The 16512-nt window shown below is 36.9% G+C and overlaps 1 protein-coding gene across 6 annotated transcripts in view; it reads left to right on the forward strand.

The window, feature by feature from the left end:
• Nkain2 (sodium/potassium transporting ATPase interacting 2) overlaps window positions 1–16512 on the forward strand; it is a 1019122-nt gene that overhangs the window by 528807 nt on the left and 473803 nt on the right. Inside the window, exon 4 of one of the 6 annotated variants that reach the window (XR_012907513.1) lies at window positions 2609–3006. The exons of the other annotated variants lie outside the window; for them this stretch is intronic. The gene's annotated coding sequence lies outside the window, so the exon portion shown is untranslated. Of the gene's footprint in view, window positions 1–2608; window positions 3007–16512 lie in introns of those variants that run through there. 6 annotated transcript variants of the gene reach the window in all.

Below are 16512 nucleotides of genomic sequence, written 5' to 3' on the forward strand. Positions count from 1 at the left end.
TGCATCCTTTACTTAATGGGAACTTGTGCTTTTAAATCAAGTTTCCTCATAAATAAAACCTAAGATCAGACATGAATAGTATTTGTAAAGGATCTGTACGCTTCGATAATGCACACTTCAATGTGGGGAAATCATTAGAAGGGTTTTTAACAGTGGATTACTAAATCACAGACTGAATTGTAAGAATATAACCAGTAATATATCTCCTCACTTGCAGGGTGCATTGATGGGTCTCGGCAATTCTCGTTGTTACCTACCAGTCCTAGGGAAGAATCCAGAAATCTATTTTCTTACTCCAAGAGAATCCAGGCTCCTACAAGTTATCTACCTGTGGCTTTTAAGGCTTTTAGAATCTCAAACAAGAAGAGTTCACCTCATTTGATACTACCACATTATGTCACCTGTGCTAGTTGATTGACTCTCACCTGCATCCCAGGGGCCAACGGAGTCTTCTGATTCCTTTGGGTCCATGTCAATGACACTTTCTTTTCCAGTTACAATTCAACTTACCATGAGGTCACCTGCTTGACAAAATCAAAGTACACTACCTGTCACTTCAGCCTTTGGGTAATTGTATGAGTCTAATGAGACAGAGAAGTCACACAGTAGACACACATGTTTATTGCTTTCAGATATGAAAGGAAGACACACAACAGAAGTCTCTAATTCATGACAAGTCATTATCCCAAGGCTCAGAGAAGCTGCCAGGAACAGTTTAAGTCTCATCTGTCCAAACTCCATTTATACACAGATGAGAGACTCCAGGGGGTAACCAGTTCTGGATGTTATGCCCTGGGGGCACATCACATGCTGGGATAAAACATTAGACTTCATCTTCTGGAATAAAATCTGGAGTCTTTCAGATAGTCCTCTCTTACCTCCTGCCATGTTGTAGAGGAGTTATTAAAAACAAAACAAAGCAAATAAACATTAAGAAAACAAAAACCCCCAAAACCAAAACAAAGCAACAAAAAGAAAAGAAATGGGTCACAGTCACTTGGAAAACATCCTCCAGCACTGTGGTTCAGTGGCCAAGCCCATCATGCTGTTCTATGGATGCATGTAGTATGTATGTATGCATGTATGTTTATATGTATGTTTCTGCTTGCCTACCTTTCTTTGTCTGTCTATCTATCTATCTATCTGTCTGTCTGTCTGTCTGTCTGTCTATCTATCATCTATCTATCTATCTATCTATCTATCTATCTATCTATCTATCATCATTAATCTATTGTGTGCACACTGTGTAATATATGTGCATGTATGTGAGGGCATGTCTATGTAAGTACATGAGCACCTGCTTTGCAGGCCAGAGTGTCTTGTCCAGCTGCTCTGTACCTGCGTGTTTAAGACAGTCTTTCTGAACCTAGAGGTCAACCATTAAGCTAGGCTGCCCAGGCAAGGAGCTTCAGGCTTGCTTCTGTCTCTACCCTTTCAGGACAAGAGCTATAGGCTCAAGTACCAGTGCCTGTTTGTTGTTTGGTTGTGGTTTTTTTTTGTTGTTGTTGTTGTTGTTGTTGTTTTATTTCTTTAAACACGGGTCCTGGCAACACGGTTTTGGGTCTTTGAGCTTGCTGAGTAAGCTGTGTTCTTGGCCTGTGATCCTTGTGTGTCATCCGTGAACTACTTCTATCTCCATTTATTCTCTCCTAGCCGGTAGAGCTCTGAAGCCTGAAGGAGCTGCACTGTGCATTGGGGAACGTCTGTGTTCTGTAGCCAAAGCTAGGTGTTCTTAAGATTAGACATGCTGGCAGAAAGAAGGTTAAATATAGACTTTTCATTTTCTCTGCCTATGCTCCAGTGCTATCCACCATAGGCTCTTTTTTCCATAAGTCCTGTTGGAAATATGGAACCAGACATTGTACCTGCTTCTCCCAGGGACCCATAGTCTACGGACTCCACTAACCCTGCTGCCACCCTCGTTACCTCCAGCTCTCTATTCAGAATAGCATTTTGCTGGTGGTCATGTTTCCTCAGCATGCCACGTTTGGGTTCTCACTTCTTTCATGATTTATATAATTAATTTCTTGCTTCAAGTTCTAAAACCTTAAGTACCCTCTCTTTTTTCTGATTTTATCCTGACTTAATGGGTTTTAAATTTCAAAGAGACTGTAGCTTAGTGGCAGAGTTCTTTGCTAGCACACGGGGAGCCCTGGGCTTATCTCCAGCTGTGCAAATATGGGAACTGAAATGGCCTAGCAGCTCTGTGTGGCAAAGAGCTTTAGAAAAGGTATGAGAGCACAAGGATTTAATGAACTTTGCAACTATTTACCATTTCTAAATGGGGGGAAAAGTTTCTAAAAGAGAAATAGGATGTGATTTTGAAAAACATTATCATGGAATCCAAACTCTGATGCCTTTTGCACATCAGGAGGCTCATTTTGCAGAATTTTGGCTTACCATTTGAAATATGGTTACAATTCCACTATCCTATCAAATACCAAAGTTCCCTAGCGTAGTCATTTCATGTTCAAGGACTTGTACGAAGTCCTTGAAGAAAGTGGTAGAATTGAAATGGAGTGTGCTAACGTACTAGAAAAGTGCTTTTTTCTTTGTATATGACTAGAAGCTTTTATTGCATATCTTTTTTATGTTCTTTTTTTTAAAGTTGCAGAAATGAAGTTTGCCCCATCCATGGGTGATGAACACAAGATTCAAAAGAAGTCAGGGTCAAGTACTATGGCCATTCTCTTTCTGAGTAATTTAGCAACACAGCTGAAATATGGATGCTTCTCGTTTGTGAGGTTATAATTTTGCTTGACTCATCCAGCCTTAGAAATCCCTTGAGAAATAGCCATGGTACAATCAAGCACCTGGTGTTTAAGAATTTTTCTCTGCCAACCCAACACATGTACATTTGTCACATAAGAATGCTTTAGAAAGAGATAATATTTCCAAGGGACTGCATTTCCTGTACCTCTCTGTTCTCATGTGAGATATTATCATATAAATTGTTCTCAGTAATAGAACATAAGAAGGAATACTGTTCTTTCAATAAAATGGATTTTAAAGAATAATTATGCTGTCTAGACTTTGTCCTACAACTGGCTAGAAACAGATGTTTGTGAGGACTACTGTAAGACTCAAGATAAAAATTAGGAGAAACCTTTGGTTGTTGTATGGGTCAGTGGTGTGGTAAGCATTATCAGGAAACTTCTGGAGGTTCTTGAGAACCTCTCTAAAGGTCCATAAAATCAGTATTTTCATAATGATAAACAATGAATATGACTGGGATCTTGTAGAATTAGTGAAATGTTCTTAAACATCTGAAAATGTAGAGAAATTGAAATTATTCTTCCCATTGTTTAGTTCTTTTTTATTGTAGGAACAAGTTTAAACACATATAAATTGGGGGGAAGAGAGAGAGAGTGGGGGGTGGGGCAAAGAGACAGAGACCAAGAAGACAGACAGAGGGAATGCTGCAAATTTTTTATCTGAAATGATTGAAATATAAATGTTTTGGATTTTAGAATTTCTCTGAAATTATAATTCTAATTCTAATTCTAGAACATAGACACATACGTAATAAAACACCCCGGCTATAGAAACGGAAGGTAATTTCGTGCAGTATATTTCATTTGTCATTGTTGTGGCTATGACTCACATGTCAAATAAGATCATGTTGGCACTTTTAATTGAAATAGCATGTTGGTACTCACAATATTTGGATTTCGGGACATATTTGATTTCAGACATTGCTATTATGAATACTTAACTTGTCCAACCAGCACAAAGTATACAACATATTAAATGAAGAACCTGTAAAAAAGCTACTTGTCTTCCAGCCAGTCAGACATCAAATACAGTCACACACACACACACACACACACACACACATATATATATATATATATATATATATCTGCCATAGTACCCATGTGAATGTCAGAGGACAGCATTTAGGAGTCAGTTGTCTTCTTGTAGTTTTAAGTTGTTTCTAGGGATTGCACCCAGATGATCGACCACATGCAGCAAATACTTTTCCATACTGAGCCACCTCACCAGCCAATTTTAAAATCTTCTTCTATAAATATGAGTAGATATAACATTTATCAAAAAAAATTTTTAGGGCCATCAGTCTTTTCTCAACATGTAAGAGGTTCAAAAGTATTGACCACACTATGGGAATCCAAAATGCCTGCCTCATCAGAATACCATACAGAAAACACACCATCAAATTTAGGGCAATTAATACTTCAGTGTCTCTTTGTCCAAGCATTTAACTATATCATTAACTCATGCAGACCTGAGAGGTCCGCTTGGGGGCAGATACCATGCACAGGGTGGAGCTTTCATGGAGCATCCAGGTGAGAAACATGGTATCATCCTATGTACTGTCAGGAAGTGAAATTTGATAATGACTGAACAATGAAGATCAGCTAAACAACAAAAGTTTTGAGAACCTTAAAAACACTAGTTGCTTTTATTCTTCAGAGACAAAAAATAATTTAATTTCTTCTAAGCTCTGGCCGAATCATCATTTGTAAATGTTACTCGCAAGCCGGGTGCCAGCATTTGCATTTGCTAACATTTGCATAATTTGATTCCAAGCTTTGGAGGGCTTTATTCAGAAAGCGCACATCTTGTGTTTATTGCCTAGATGGCAAGGAACACAGCATCTTCTTTCTGTTTTCAGTCACATCAAATTAATATATCACTTTATTTATAAGAATAAACATTGCAACCTGAATAGTGCCTTTGAATTTAGAGGTGTTTCTTGGACTGTAGAGAGTTTTGAGAGATGATATTTCTTTTTCAGTCTTTGTCAGATTCATGGCCTAAGTAATACAATCACCCAAGTCCTTGCATTCTTATAAAAATGGAAGACAAATGTTTTCTTCTGATCCCATACCCAATAAATAGATTATTTAAAACACCACTAACTAAAAAGAGTAAAGTGCTGTTTGTATCCTAGACATAAGCATTGTCTCTGAGAAGAAAGAAAGGAAACGATTTATGGGCAATCATGTTTTATTCATTTTTCTTTTTCTTTGAGCCGTGACTGGAATTATCAGTTTATAGGCCCCTGTCCAAATGAAAAGAAGTACAAACTGGAACTTCGATTTCTAAAATTGACCTAGGCCCATTTCATTAGAGCTCCATATACACATTCATGGCTTGAGCAATTTATACTGTACCTGGTCCATGGTTGCTTCTTTCAGTGTCTACACAAGCTCCAAGAAATAAGACAGCTCACACATCTGACTCTATCAGACTTTCAGACTAGATACCTGACAGTTCCAAAAGCAAAAACATGTTTTAGAGTTATAGGATCACTATCATCGACTATATGCTACAAAGAAAATCAACAAAAAAACAGTGTCCTGGGACTGATGTGGAAAATATATTTTCTTGTCTAACACCCCGATTATCTGAAGGTACAGTGGCACACACTGTTGTTATCTTAAAACATTCTGAGAGAAAAGCTGCCTGATCAGAAGATCACACAAGTTTTCAACACAAACGTTGATGGTTGGTCCAACTGGACAGCCTTCATGGGTTTCCATGCTCTCCAGTTCACTAATCATTTGCACAATCAGCAAGGAAAACCTAGATTTACTCATATATATATATATATGTATATATATATATATACATATATATATATATATATAGTGTCAGCAATTGTCTGAATGCTACCTCACTTCCATATTTCCATTTTCCTTTAATAATGTCATATTTTCCTCAGTCATTAAGGCCAGAAACTGGGAGAGCCACTATGACTTTCTTATACAATGTTCCTTTCCTTCTGTGGGACAATGGTCTCGTACCCTGTAAAGATTTGTCGCTTGTATTTTTGTAATAAAAGGCTGATTGGCTGGTAGCCAGGCAGGAAGTATAGGCGGGGTAATGAGAACAGGAGAATTCTGGGAAGAGGAAAGGTTCTGTCTGTAGTCTTCACCTAGACACAGAGTAAGAAAGATGAGAATGCCTCACAGATAAAAAGTTCCAAGCCACATGGCTAACACAAACAGGAATTATGGACTAATATAAGATGTAAGAATTAGTTAATAAGAAAGATTGAGCTACTAGGACAACCAGTTTATAATTAATGTAGGCCTCTGTATATTTTGGGGGACTGAATGGCTATGGGTCCAGGTGGGACAGAAACCTCGGTCAACACTTTCTGTTCAAAGTCATGGAGGTGTATTAATTCTGTCTACTTTATCCCCTTCCTGGAAACAGCTTCAATATGCAGCTCACGACTTCTGCCTGGCAAGAATCATCAAACTGTGCTCTGACTCACACATAGTTTCCAAACAGTTTGCCTGGCGACCTATTTAACTCTCGGATCCATTTTCAGCTGTGGAGACAGGGTGATCTTTCCAAAGGGCAAGATATAGAAGGTCATTCACCTGCTTGAAACACTTCGGTGGCTCCCTGTTAGCTACAGCATAAAATCAAACACTCTGGCAGAGGAATTGAAGCCCTCACCAGTGACCTCTGCCTCCCCATCCTCACCATACTTCATGCAAATCCTCATCCTTACAGTGTGTCTCACTAGATCAGATGGACATGACTTGCCTCACTCTTAAAGTATCCCTTCTACCTTCAGGTCCTTTCCTTACTAATTCTCTTTGCAAAAATCCCTCTCACATGCAGCTCCTATACCACTTCCCAAATGGCTTCTAGATCATTTCCTCTCGTTTTTCCAACCTTTCTCCTTTCTGTTGTAGCATCTGTCATTCAGTTGCCTCTAAGTTATTGTTCTAATTCCTCTGTATTTCTATATACACTTGATCTTCCGTTTAGGAAATTAAAAATGTTAATTATGCTTATATCATAGATTTAAATCAAATACAAAAGTAAATCAGAAGGTAGCACTCTTAGCTCCTAAGTCTAAGGAGTCAATCATTATTACCCATCAGTATTGACTAGTCTCAGGAAATAAAATGGAAATATTTTTATCCCAGTGAGTTCTCACTACAGGGGTGTCACCCTCTCCCTGAGACAGCTTGTTTGTACATGTTGTTGATCTGTTTTCACAGAAGCAGAAAGCAAAATCCAAAACGGTGAACCCGATAAAGTTCTTCACTGCTGTATTCTTATCACCCAGCACAAGAAAGTGAGTGAATATGTGTTGCATAAAAGACTGAAAGTCTGAATAAACTAGCAGATCAGAGTAGCAACCTAAAATAATTTATAAGAGCAAGAATTTGAAGGATAAGTAGGATTAAAGACTTAAAGTATTCCATAGGACTATTGTGGATCACATTTCAGAGCAGCAAGGACAAAATAAAACTGTCTAAAGATGTGGTATCCGTCACTTTTCTGCCACTGTGATAAACCATCGAGAGCACAGCAATGTAAGGAACACAGGACTTTAGAATACATAGTGACAGGGAACAGACAGTAAGATTCAGGAGCAGGAAACGGACTGATTTAATTTTTTTCCCAAACAAAGGGAACATTATAAGGACAGGAAGTGGAGTGAGGCTATGAACTGTGAAGACCTTCCTCCAGGGACAGTATCTCTTCAACAAAGTTCCATAACCTCCCTGAATAGCACCATAACTGAGAACCACATTTATAAATGTAAGAGCCTGATGTGGACATTTCTCATTCAAGTCACCACAGATGTGTTGGTATTATAAAGACATTCAATTGTGTATGCCTTTGTTAGGGTCAGTAGGTGGTTCATATATATGTATATCATCCTATAGCTTCTTGAAGTAAACATGGGCCTTTGTTCAGGGTTTTCACTTGCTTGTGATACACAATTGCTTATAATGGTTTATCTTTTACTCAGTTTTTAAATTAGCCAATTCCCTTTAACTTCATTTCTAACTACATGCCATTGACATTACCAAATTGTGAAGACTCATTCATTTTGCATTTGCTGACCATGTAAAATAATATTCCTGAAATTGCAAGAACAGAGTTCAAATGAGAAAGACGGCAGAAAATAAGAGCATATTTTGAAAAGACTCATCAAGTCAGTCATGTGTTACAAATAGAAAAAAGTCACAATACCTGATTATATTTTCTTATAGCTGGCTATTAAAAGCTCAGCTGGTTGTTTTTTTTTACATTTTTAGAGACTGATCCTAGGGCAATACCATCATGTAGATAAGTAAATCATGAACCCAGGGGTATGAGGAGCTATGAAAGGAGAAAAAGAACAAATATGGCTGTTTCAACCTGCTCATGCTTGCAGACCACTTACTGAATTGTGGAAGATGTTCTTCTGATTCTTTGCTCTGCTAACATAGCCTATCTCTCCTTCAGAAATACACAATTCTAACCACCCACCCTTAGATATTTTTAAGCAGAGCTGTTTCCAGGCTCCAGGCTTACTGACTCAATATTTCCTGAAATTGGAATTTGAATTTTTATTTCTCTGTGACTTGAATGATCCTATGCAACTGTTGGCCCAGTTTCCCAGCTTAGTCTGGCTCTTTTTTCCTTGTTTCCCTGAAGTTCAGATTTTAAGACGTTCATATATTTATAGATGGTCCGGATGAGTAGACAAATTCAAGTCCACTTCTCACCACTGTTTATCAAATTTGTGGTCTACATTTAGGTATATATTGACAAGTTATATCATTAATATTTATTGTATAAACAGAGACTGTGCTTTTGGTCCTGGTCCCCCAGACCTGAATAATCACACAAAACTATATTAATTACAACACTGTTTGGCCAAAGAATCAAGCATATTCCTAGCTTGCTCTTATATCTTAAATTGATCCATTTCTATTAATCTGTGTTTCACCATGAGGGTGTGGCTTCCCAGTAAGGTTCTGAGATAATAGGCCAAATATATTTTTTTTTTTTTTTTGGTTTTTCGAGACAGGGTTTCTCTGTGGCTTTGGAGCCTGTCCTGGAACTAGCTCTGTAGACCAGCCTGGTCTCGAACTCACAGAGATCCGCCTGCCTCTGCCTCCCGAGTGCTGGGGATTAAAGGCGTGCGCCACCATCGCCTGGCTAGGCCAAATATTTATAATTAATATAAGCCTCTAAGTGTTTCTTCGGGTCTAAATGGCTGCAGGACTGGGTGTGACAGAAACTTCTGTTTACATATGTGTGTGTGTATAATGTGTGTATGTGTATGTGTATACATACATGTGCATTCATTCACATAGACACAGCCTCTTCTCAGCTTCTTGGCTAAGATCAAGTTATGTACATGCATGGATATAATTTTATACTTAAGAGTTTACAATGACGAGATACTAAAACAATAGCAGTTGACTGTTTCTATCATTTTATGAAATGTAGCTTTGATTCAAATATTTATATTAATATTATTAATTATTTTTAACCCCATAAATATTTTATACTTTTTATTTACTATTTTTTATTTATTTTTATAATTTTTTTAATGTATTCTTTGGAAATGTCACATACTTAAAATGTATTTTAATCGTATGTACCTCCTCTAAAATCCTTCCATATACCTTCTTCTCCTTCAAATAATCTCTTTTGTATATGGCTCACTGAGTACAGGTAATACCTCCAATATACATTTTAGTATAGGGCCATTTACAGGAGCATGGGCAATCTACAAGTGGCAATACTTCCAAAGAAAATAGGTAATCTATCTCAGTAGCCATCAACTTCCTGTAATTCTCCCATTAGGAGTGAATCTTCTGAACTCTCCCATGCTAGAATTTTGACTAGTTTAATCTCATATAGGAAGAACCTCCCATTCCATTGCTCTAACTGACCACTTCATAATGTTTTTGATTAGGATTTTATTTATTTTTATTTTGCCTATATTGGTGTATACATTTATAGATATAGCTATAGATAGTTATAGATATATGTGTGTGTGTGTTATTTACTTATGTATGTATAGGTATATGCATACCAAATTCATGCAGTGCATAAAGAATAATGAGATTGTTAGAACACCAAAAACTAAAGAAATAAAGAATCCTAGTCTGCTGTATTAGTGCTGGGAACTAAATCCAAGTCTTCTGCAAGATTCTTAACTTACTGAACAATCACTACATCCCCAGAATATTTGACAATAAACCTCCAGTGATTAAATAAATAGGCTTCCAATCAAAGAAAAGAAATAATCTCCATGCCTTGTTTGAATATCTCTCTTTCTAACAATAAATGGCTCTATGTCCAGTAACAGCATTAGGCACAGCTTGAAAGCACAAAGTGATTTGCAGAATAAGCATACAGGTCACAAAACCCCAGGCTGTTTGTGGGTAGCTTTGTGGTTTCAGAATTGGATTTTTATCACATAGAAAATGCCACTAGATAATCCATAGGTTGATGCCTCAATCTATACAAATCAAAAAAACTATTTCCCACCTCTTAAAATGGATTCATTTCCTTATAAGGGATAAAGCCTAAGATAGAAGTCAATATAACATGTGTCTTGTTTGTCTCTGTATTTCTACCCAAACTCAGTCTTAGATTTGACTGGTGGTCAATAAACACAAATTGAATTAAGTTGAATATGTTAATGAATGAAAATCACTCTGTTCTATGTTAGGAGCTCTCAACTGTCTATAATTCTTCTCAGAAGAGATTTAGCAGAATTTCAGCTATTTTTTTTTGTTATTATACCAGGTAATGATGATGGTAAGTAGATAAAAGGATGAGATGCCTCTAAATGACCTGTAGTGACCATAACAGTCTCCAAGAATACAGAATCCCTCCACCTCTCTCTCACACACACACAATATTTATAGCTCATACCCAAGAATCACAGAAAACTAGAAGCCATAGTATATATGCAAAAGACTCTAAAGTTAAAAATGAATAAACTAACATACATTGTGAGACAGAGCTCCAAAGATATCATCAGTTCACTTTGGTTTTGCCATTTACTTCTAGGTCTACCATTAAGAGTGGTTTGATATCCCAGTAAGACTGTCTTGAAGAAAAAAAATATTTTTCATTTAAAAATAGTTATTAACTTTACATAGTTATTTTCATTTACAAATGGTTATTAACTTTAGATAGTTTCTGGGTGTGGGAGTTTGTGTCGATAGCTCTCAATTTAGCAATTTCATTTAGATCACCTTCATATATATATGTATATATATACATATATGTGTGTGTGTGTGTTATAGCAAGACTCCATTATAGTAGGTTTCTATACAACCCCTCAAATGGCTCTTCTTTCTGGCTGTCCCTACCTATATTCCCTCCCTTGCCCACCTCTTTCCTTCTCTCCTCCCTCCCCATTTGATACGACCATACCTGACCCCACTATCTGTCTGTCTATAGTCATTTATTCTATTTTCCTTCCTTAGGAGATCCATTCCCTACCCTGTAGTCGCTTACTTTATACCTAATCTCTGCAGTTATGTAGATTGTAGTTTGCTTATTAATGACTTAACAGCTAAAATCTACACATAAGTGAGTACATTTCACATTTGCCTTTTTGGGTTTGGGTTACCTAACACAGGATAATTTTTCTCTAGATCAATCCATTTACCTGTGAATATAATGATTTCATGTTTTTAATGGATGATAATATTCCACTGTGTAAATGTACCACGTTTTCTTTATCAATTTATCCATTGATGGTCATCTTGGTATTTCCAACTTCTAGCTATTATGAATGACTGCTTCCAAATTTCTAAACTAAAACATCGCATTTATAAACTTATTTTCTAAAACCATAAAACAAAAACCATGACTGCTCTTTGGACTGGAGAGGGAGGGGGAGAGGAGTGGGGGTAGGGGGAGAAGGGTGGGAGGAGGGGAAGGGAAATGGGAGGCTGGGAGGAGGGGGAAACTTGTTTTTCCTTTTTCTCAATAAAAAAAATAACCCCCCCCAAAAAACCATAAAACAAAATAAAAAATTCACATTACAACTAGATAAATACCAGTATACTGATACGGTTATAAGGATACTATAATTTTAATAAGGACGACCCTTATTTTGTATTCATTATTCAGCTACAACCATAAAAATTTCCAGTCCTCTGCATCACAGTTAATACGGAAATCTTGATCAACTAGATTTTCACTTCTTTCCAAACTCTGATGTTACAGGTTTGGTTTTTTTGTTTTGTTTTGTTTTGGGGTTTTTTTTGGGGGGGCAGTGGCAAGAATTTGCATTTCTTACAAAACTCTACTAAAGTTCCTGGTCCACCTTACCTCTAAGAAAAATAAATGTATAATCACATGGTCCACAAATTTAGTCATTCCTGATATTACTATGTGAACCAGTTTTTCAGACTGAGTGTAACAAACACTTTGTTTTTCTTTATAAGTATAATCTGTCTATGCTGTTGGTGTACGTTCTAAGCGGTACTACCTTTCTACTTCCTGAGTTTCTTTATAAGGACATTATTAATTCTTAGGGTACTCTCATGAGATTTAAGGGCATTGCATGGTTATGATTGTTTTGAGCCACCCAGAGTTACCCAAGGTTGATAAAGACTATTCTCCTCTCATTTTCACTCACAATGTGAACGTTTTAATTGAATTTACCATTTATTTATTTCATTGTATGGCTTTGTGTCTGTGATTTTGCTAAATAATACATCCCCAAAGCATGTTGCTGAAATACTTGGGTTCACAGTGCAACCAGGTGGTGATGAACTTTTCAGAGAACGCATACGTTAAAGAAGCTTCATTCAGGCATGAACTATACTGAGTTTGATGCTAATAGACAGTCAGTATATATTAAATAGATGTTTTTTAACAGAACCATACACACAAAAAAAGGCCATGTGTTAGTAAACATGTGACCAGGCACACAGAAACCTAACACTGTTTGCTCTGGATGCAAAGCCACATTAGTCACTAATTAAAGTTTGACCTTGGCTTAGTAGACATTGACTTCCACAAGGAAGGAAAATTTCGGGGTTGACTGTGAATAAATCGCCCATCATTTTTCAGTCTCTTTCCTTACTGACCCACTCACACAAGGCTTTCTCTCTTTGTATTATATTCAAATGTCTTTTCAATCTGCAAGACCCGTGGGAAAATTTAAGAAAATAACAATTTAAAAATCTGTCTTAACAATATTGGTGCTATTTTGATATGGCCCCACTGGGCTGGATTGGTATTTTATATTCATTTGGTTTCACCCTTGTTAAGCATAGCTATAGATGCTTAATGAGTGTTTACTAAATATTAGTGAATAAATTAATACAAATGCAAATATATTATCTCTATGGAGGTGCATTTGAATGTTAGCACTTATTCTTTGTAAGCTGATGAAATTCTTAGGATATAGGCTTCTTCGTGAGTATGTGATGAGAATGAGAAAGAGATAAATGATTTTTTTTATCATACAGGAAAAATAACTCTCTACCATCTTCCCTTATTTATGTACTTTAATATATATTCATATATACTGCAAGACCCATGAGATAATATAAGAAAACAACAATTTAAAAAACTGCCTTAACAGTACTGCTGTTATTTTTTATGGCCCCCTGGACTGGAATGATAGTTTATACGCCTTTGGTTTTGCCTTTGTTAAGCATAGCTATGTTTACTTAGTGAGTGTTTACTAAATATTACTGAATAAAATTATATGAATGCAGATATATTATCACTAACATAATCACTAGGTTAATCACTAATATAATCGTGTGTGTGTTTGTGTTTGAATCAGTTAATGTATGCAAGTAAGTTGTTTTGAGCCAGTCAATATCAAAACAAAAATAAAAAATATAATTTGTTAAAATGTCAAAAATGGGGGAAAATTCTGGCTACTGTTTTGGCATGATACTACGTTAATGATGGTTAAAGAGATTTGTCCTTTGGACCATATACATGCTACATGTAGCTCCTCTCTCTTCACTACACGCCTGGTTTTAATGTGAAACTGAGGATTGAACCTGGGACTTTTAGAAACTATACCCTAGGCTAGTCCACTAGCTCTGAACTACATGCCTTTGCTCTTGGTCATATTTTTGGTTTTGATATAGTCTCATGTAGCCCATGCCGACTTGGCCTTATTACAGTTGTCCTCCAACCTCAGCCTCTTATGTGTCTGAGTTTTCAGGTAGATGACACCAAGTCTGACTATTTTTCCATCTTTTGTCATTTTAGTTATTCAAAATCTTAGGACAATTTGACAATATGGCTTTACCAACAATGACTATAACCCTGGTAGGTATCCCAAAGCTCTTCAAATGTGTAGTTTTAGCTCATCTTTGCCACCAGAATGAAATATTTTTTTCTTCACTTGTTACCTACAAAAGCCCTGATATCAAAAACCCAGAGGTGAGTAGATGGAAAGTTGTCTTCCATGGGCTTCTTCTTACAGAGGCCAATAAAGAAGATTCCAGTAAATTCTTTCACTTGGGGTGGGGCAGTACTCAAGGAACTTGGAACGTGGCTGTTTACTGATCATTTGGAAAAAATTTTAATATTCTTTCAATTTGATGATGTAAACAAAGATTGGCTATCAAACAAATTCTGCGAGTCAGAACATTTCTCTAGGTTAACAGTGTTAGTAGTACAAGGGAAGCTTTTATATTTAATAAGTTGCCTGAACATGAGTATCTACATTGGACAGACTTTTTCTCTATTAGGAGACATGCCATTCGCAGATAAATGCTTCCCTATACAGACAGGAAAGCATCCCTGATCTCCTGCTTCCTTGGTTAGGTAAACATAAACTCTAAGAAATAATGACCTCAAAATAGATTTGTATGATTTTCAAATGAAGTATGTACAGTAGAGTTCATCAAGGGCTTTTAAAAAAAAATCTTATCTTTCCCAGAAATCTGTAATTTTTTTTTCTGTTAGCTTCAGTTGCCCATTTGTGCACTGAAGAGAGAAACCAGTGCCATGGAAAACATGCAATTTAGTAAGTGAAAACTTAAGTCTGCAAGATAAAGAAGAGGTGTTCCCAGGTCTTCTATTGGGATTTCCTAATAGCTAGTATGATGTGGGAGTGTCATATATCAATCTGTTGATTTCATTGGTTAAGCAATAAAGAAACTGCTTGGCCCTGATAGGTTAAAACATAGGTGGGAGGAGTAAACAGAACAGAATGCTGGGAGGAAGAGGAAGTGAGCTCAGAGAGACACCATGCTCCCCTCTCCTGGACAGACGCGATAGCTCTGCTCTCTGAGGCAGATGCAATGAACTCAAACCAGCATGGACGTAGGCTAGAATCTTCCCAGTAAGACTGATGCCACAGTTTATTAGAGATGGGTTGATCAGGATATGAGAATTAGCCTGTAAGAGCTAGAGTTAATGGGCCAAGAGTGTTTAAAAGAATACAGTGTCCGTGTAATTATTTCGGGGTATAAGCTAGCCAGGCGGTCGGGGTGCTGGGGACGCAGCCCCGCTGCTCTTATTACAAAACTAGTAGAATTACCAAATGGCCATTGCCAGCTCTAAAGGGGACTCAGACAACAAAAAGCAAGACGTTTCTGAATATTAAAAGACAACATTTCTGAGTTTGCTTGGGTGTTTTTAATAAAACTTTTTCCTAATTGTTGTAAAATGCTTGAAGGAAGTGTTTGCTTCCTGGCTTTGCTTTCCATGAGATGAATAGCTATTTTATGAAACCACACCACTATGCCACATAGTGTACACATTAGATAGAGAAAGCTGTGCTATTTAGGATGAAATTGTGCAAACATGAACGCTCGAGGAGTAGAATTAATGCAAGCTCCAAGTCCAGAGCAGCCTACAGTGAGAGCTGATGTTTGGGAAATTATTCTTGTCACGCACTTACCTGTCACCTGGCGATGTGCTGTTTGTATGTGTGCGAGAAGGGGTCAGCAAGTATTGGTAATCAGTCTGTCCTTCTGGCCTTTTGTTTTCTTAATGTGTCAATGGCAATCTGGCATGATGTGACCTTTTAAAGTCTAGGACTCTGTTTGTCTTGTTCGCCAAGGCCTGAAACAGAGTAGCTACTCAACAAATATTTGTTTAGTAAATGAGAGAGTCTTCAAACAGTTGAGGACATGACTCTCTGCAGTAACAGAAGCTGCTGCCTTACTGAAATCACTTCTGAGTCAGCCCCCTTTCAAATTCCAATCAAAACACACAGAAAGCACTCCACATCAGGTAAGACTCTCTTCTGACTACAAAGTGTAAAGTCCAATATTATTTATTAAGGATGTCATGTAGGACACCAATTTGTTCAATTTGTTCATTTCAACAGGGATATTCAATGACCTAGGAAAATACTGAGTGCTTTTATAAATTATTTTTACGTAAGCGTAAGCACAGTCAAAGCTTCAACTTTCTATGATCTTATGAACTCTTCAATACTAACTGAATATTAATGTCTGGTTAATCATATGACTTTTGATGCTTCAGTGAACCTGTAAAACAAACTGCCCACTTTCTTTCTAACAAATAAAGTTTATGAGATATTGTCATTCTTCATATAGATGGAAGCAGACCAATGTATAATGTATAGTAGTCATTCACTACTAAACAATAGCAAAGATTCTCAGAAATCTTAACTAAAATTAACTACAGTATTAGTTAATTCCATCACTGTACAAATATCATAGAGTTAGCATACTTGTGCAGGCTAACTGCCCCCACATCATGGAAACGGGATCTTATAGCATGACGTTTTTGAATATACATTCACCAACCCATCCC

Source organism: Microtus pennsylvanicus, chromosome 1 (assembly GCF_037038515.1).
Source record: "Microtus pennsylvanicus isolate mMicPen1 chromosome 1, mMicPen1.hap1, whole genome shotgun sequence".
Taxonomy (NCBI): domain Eukaryota; kingdom Metazoa; phylum Chordata; class Mammalia; order Rodentia; family Cricetidae; genus Microtus; species Microtus pennsylvanicus.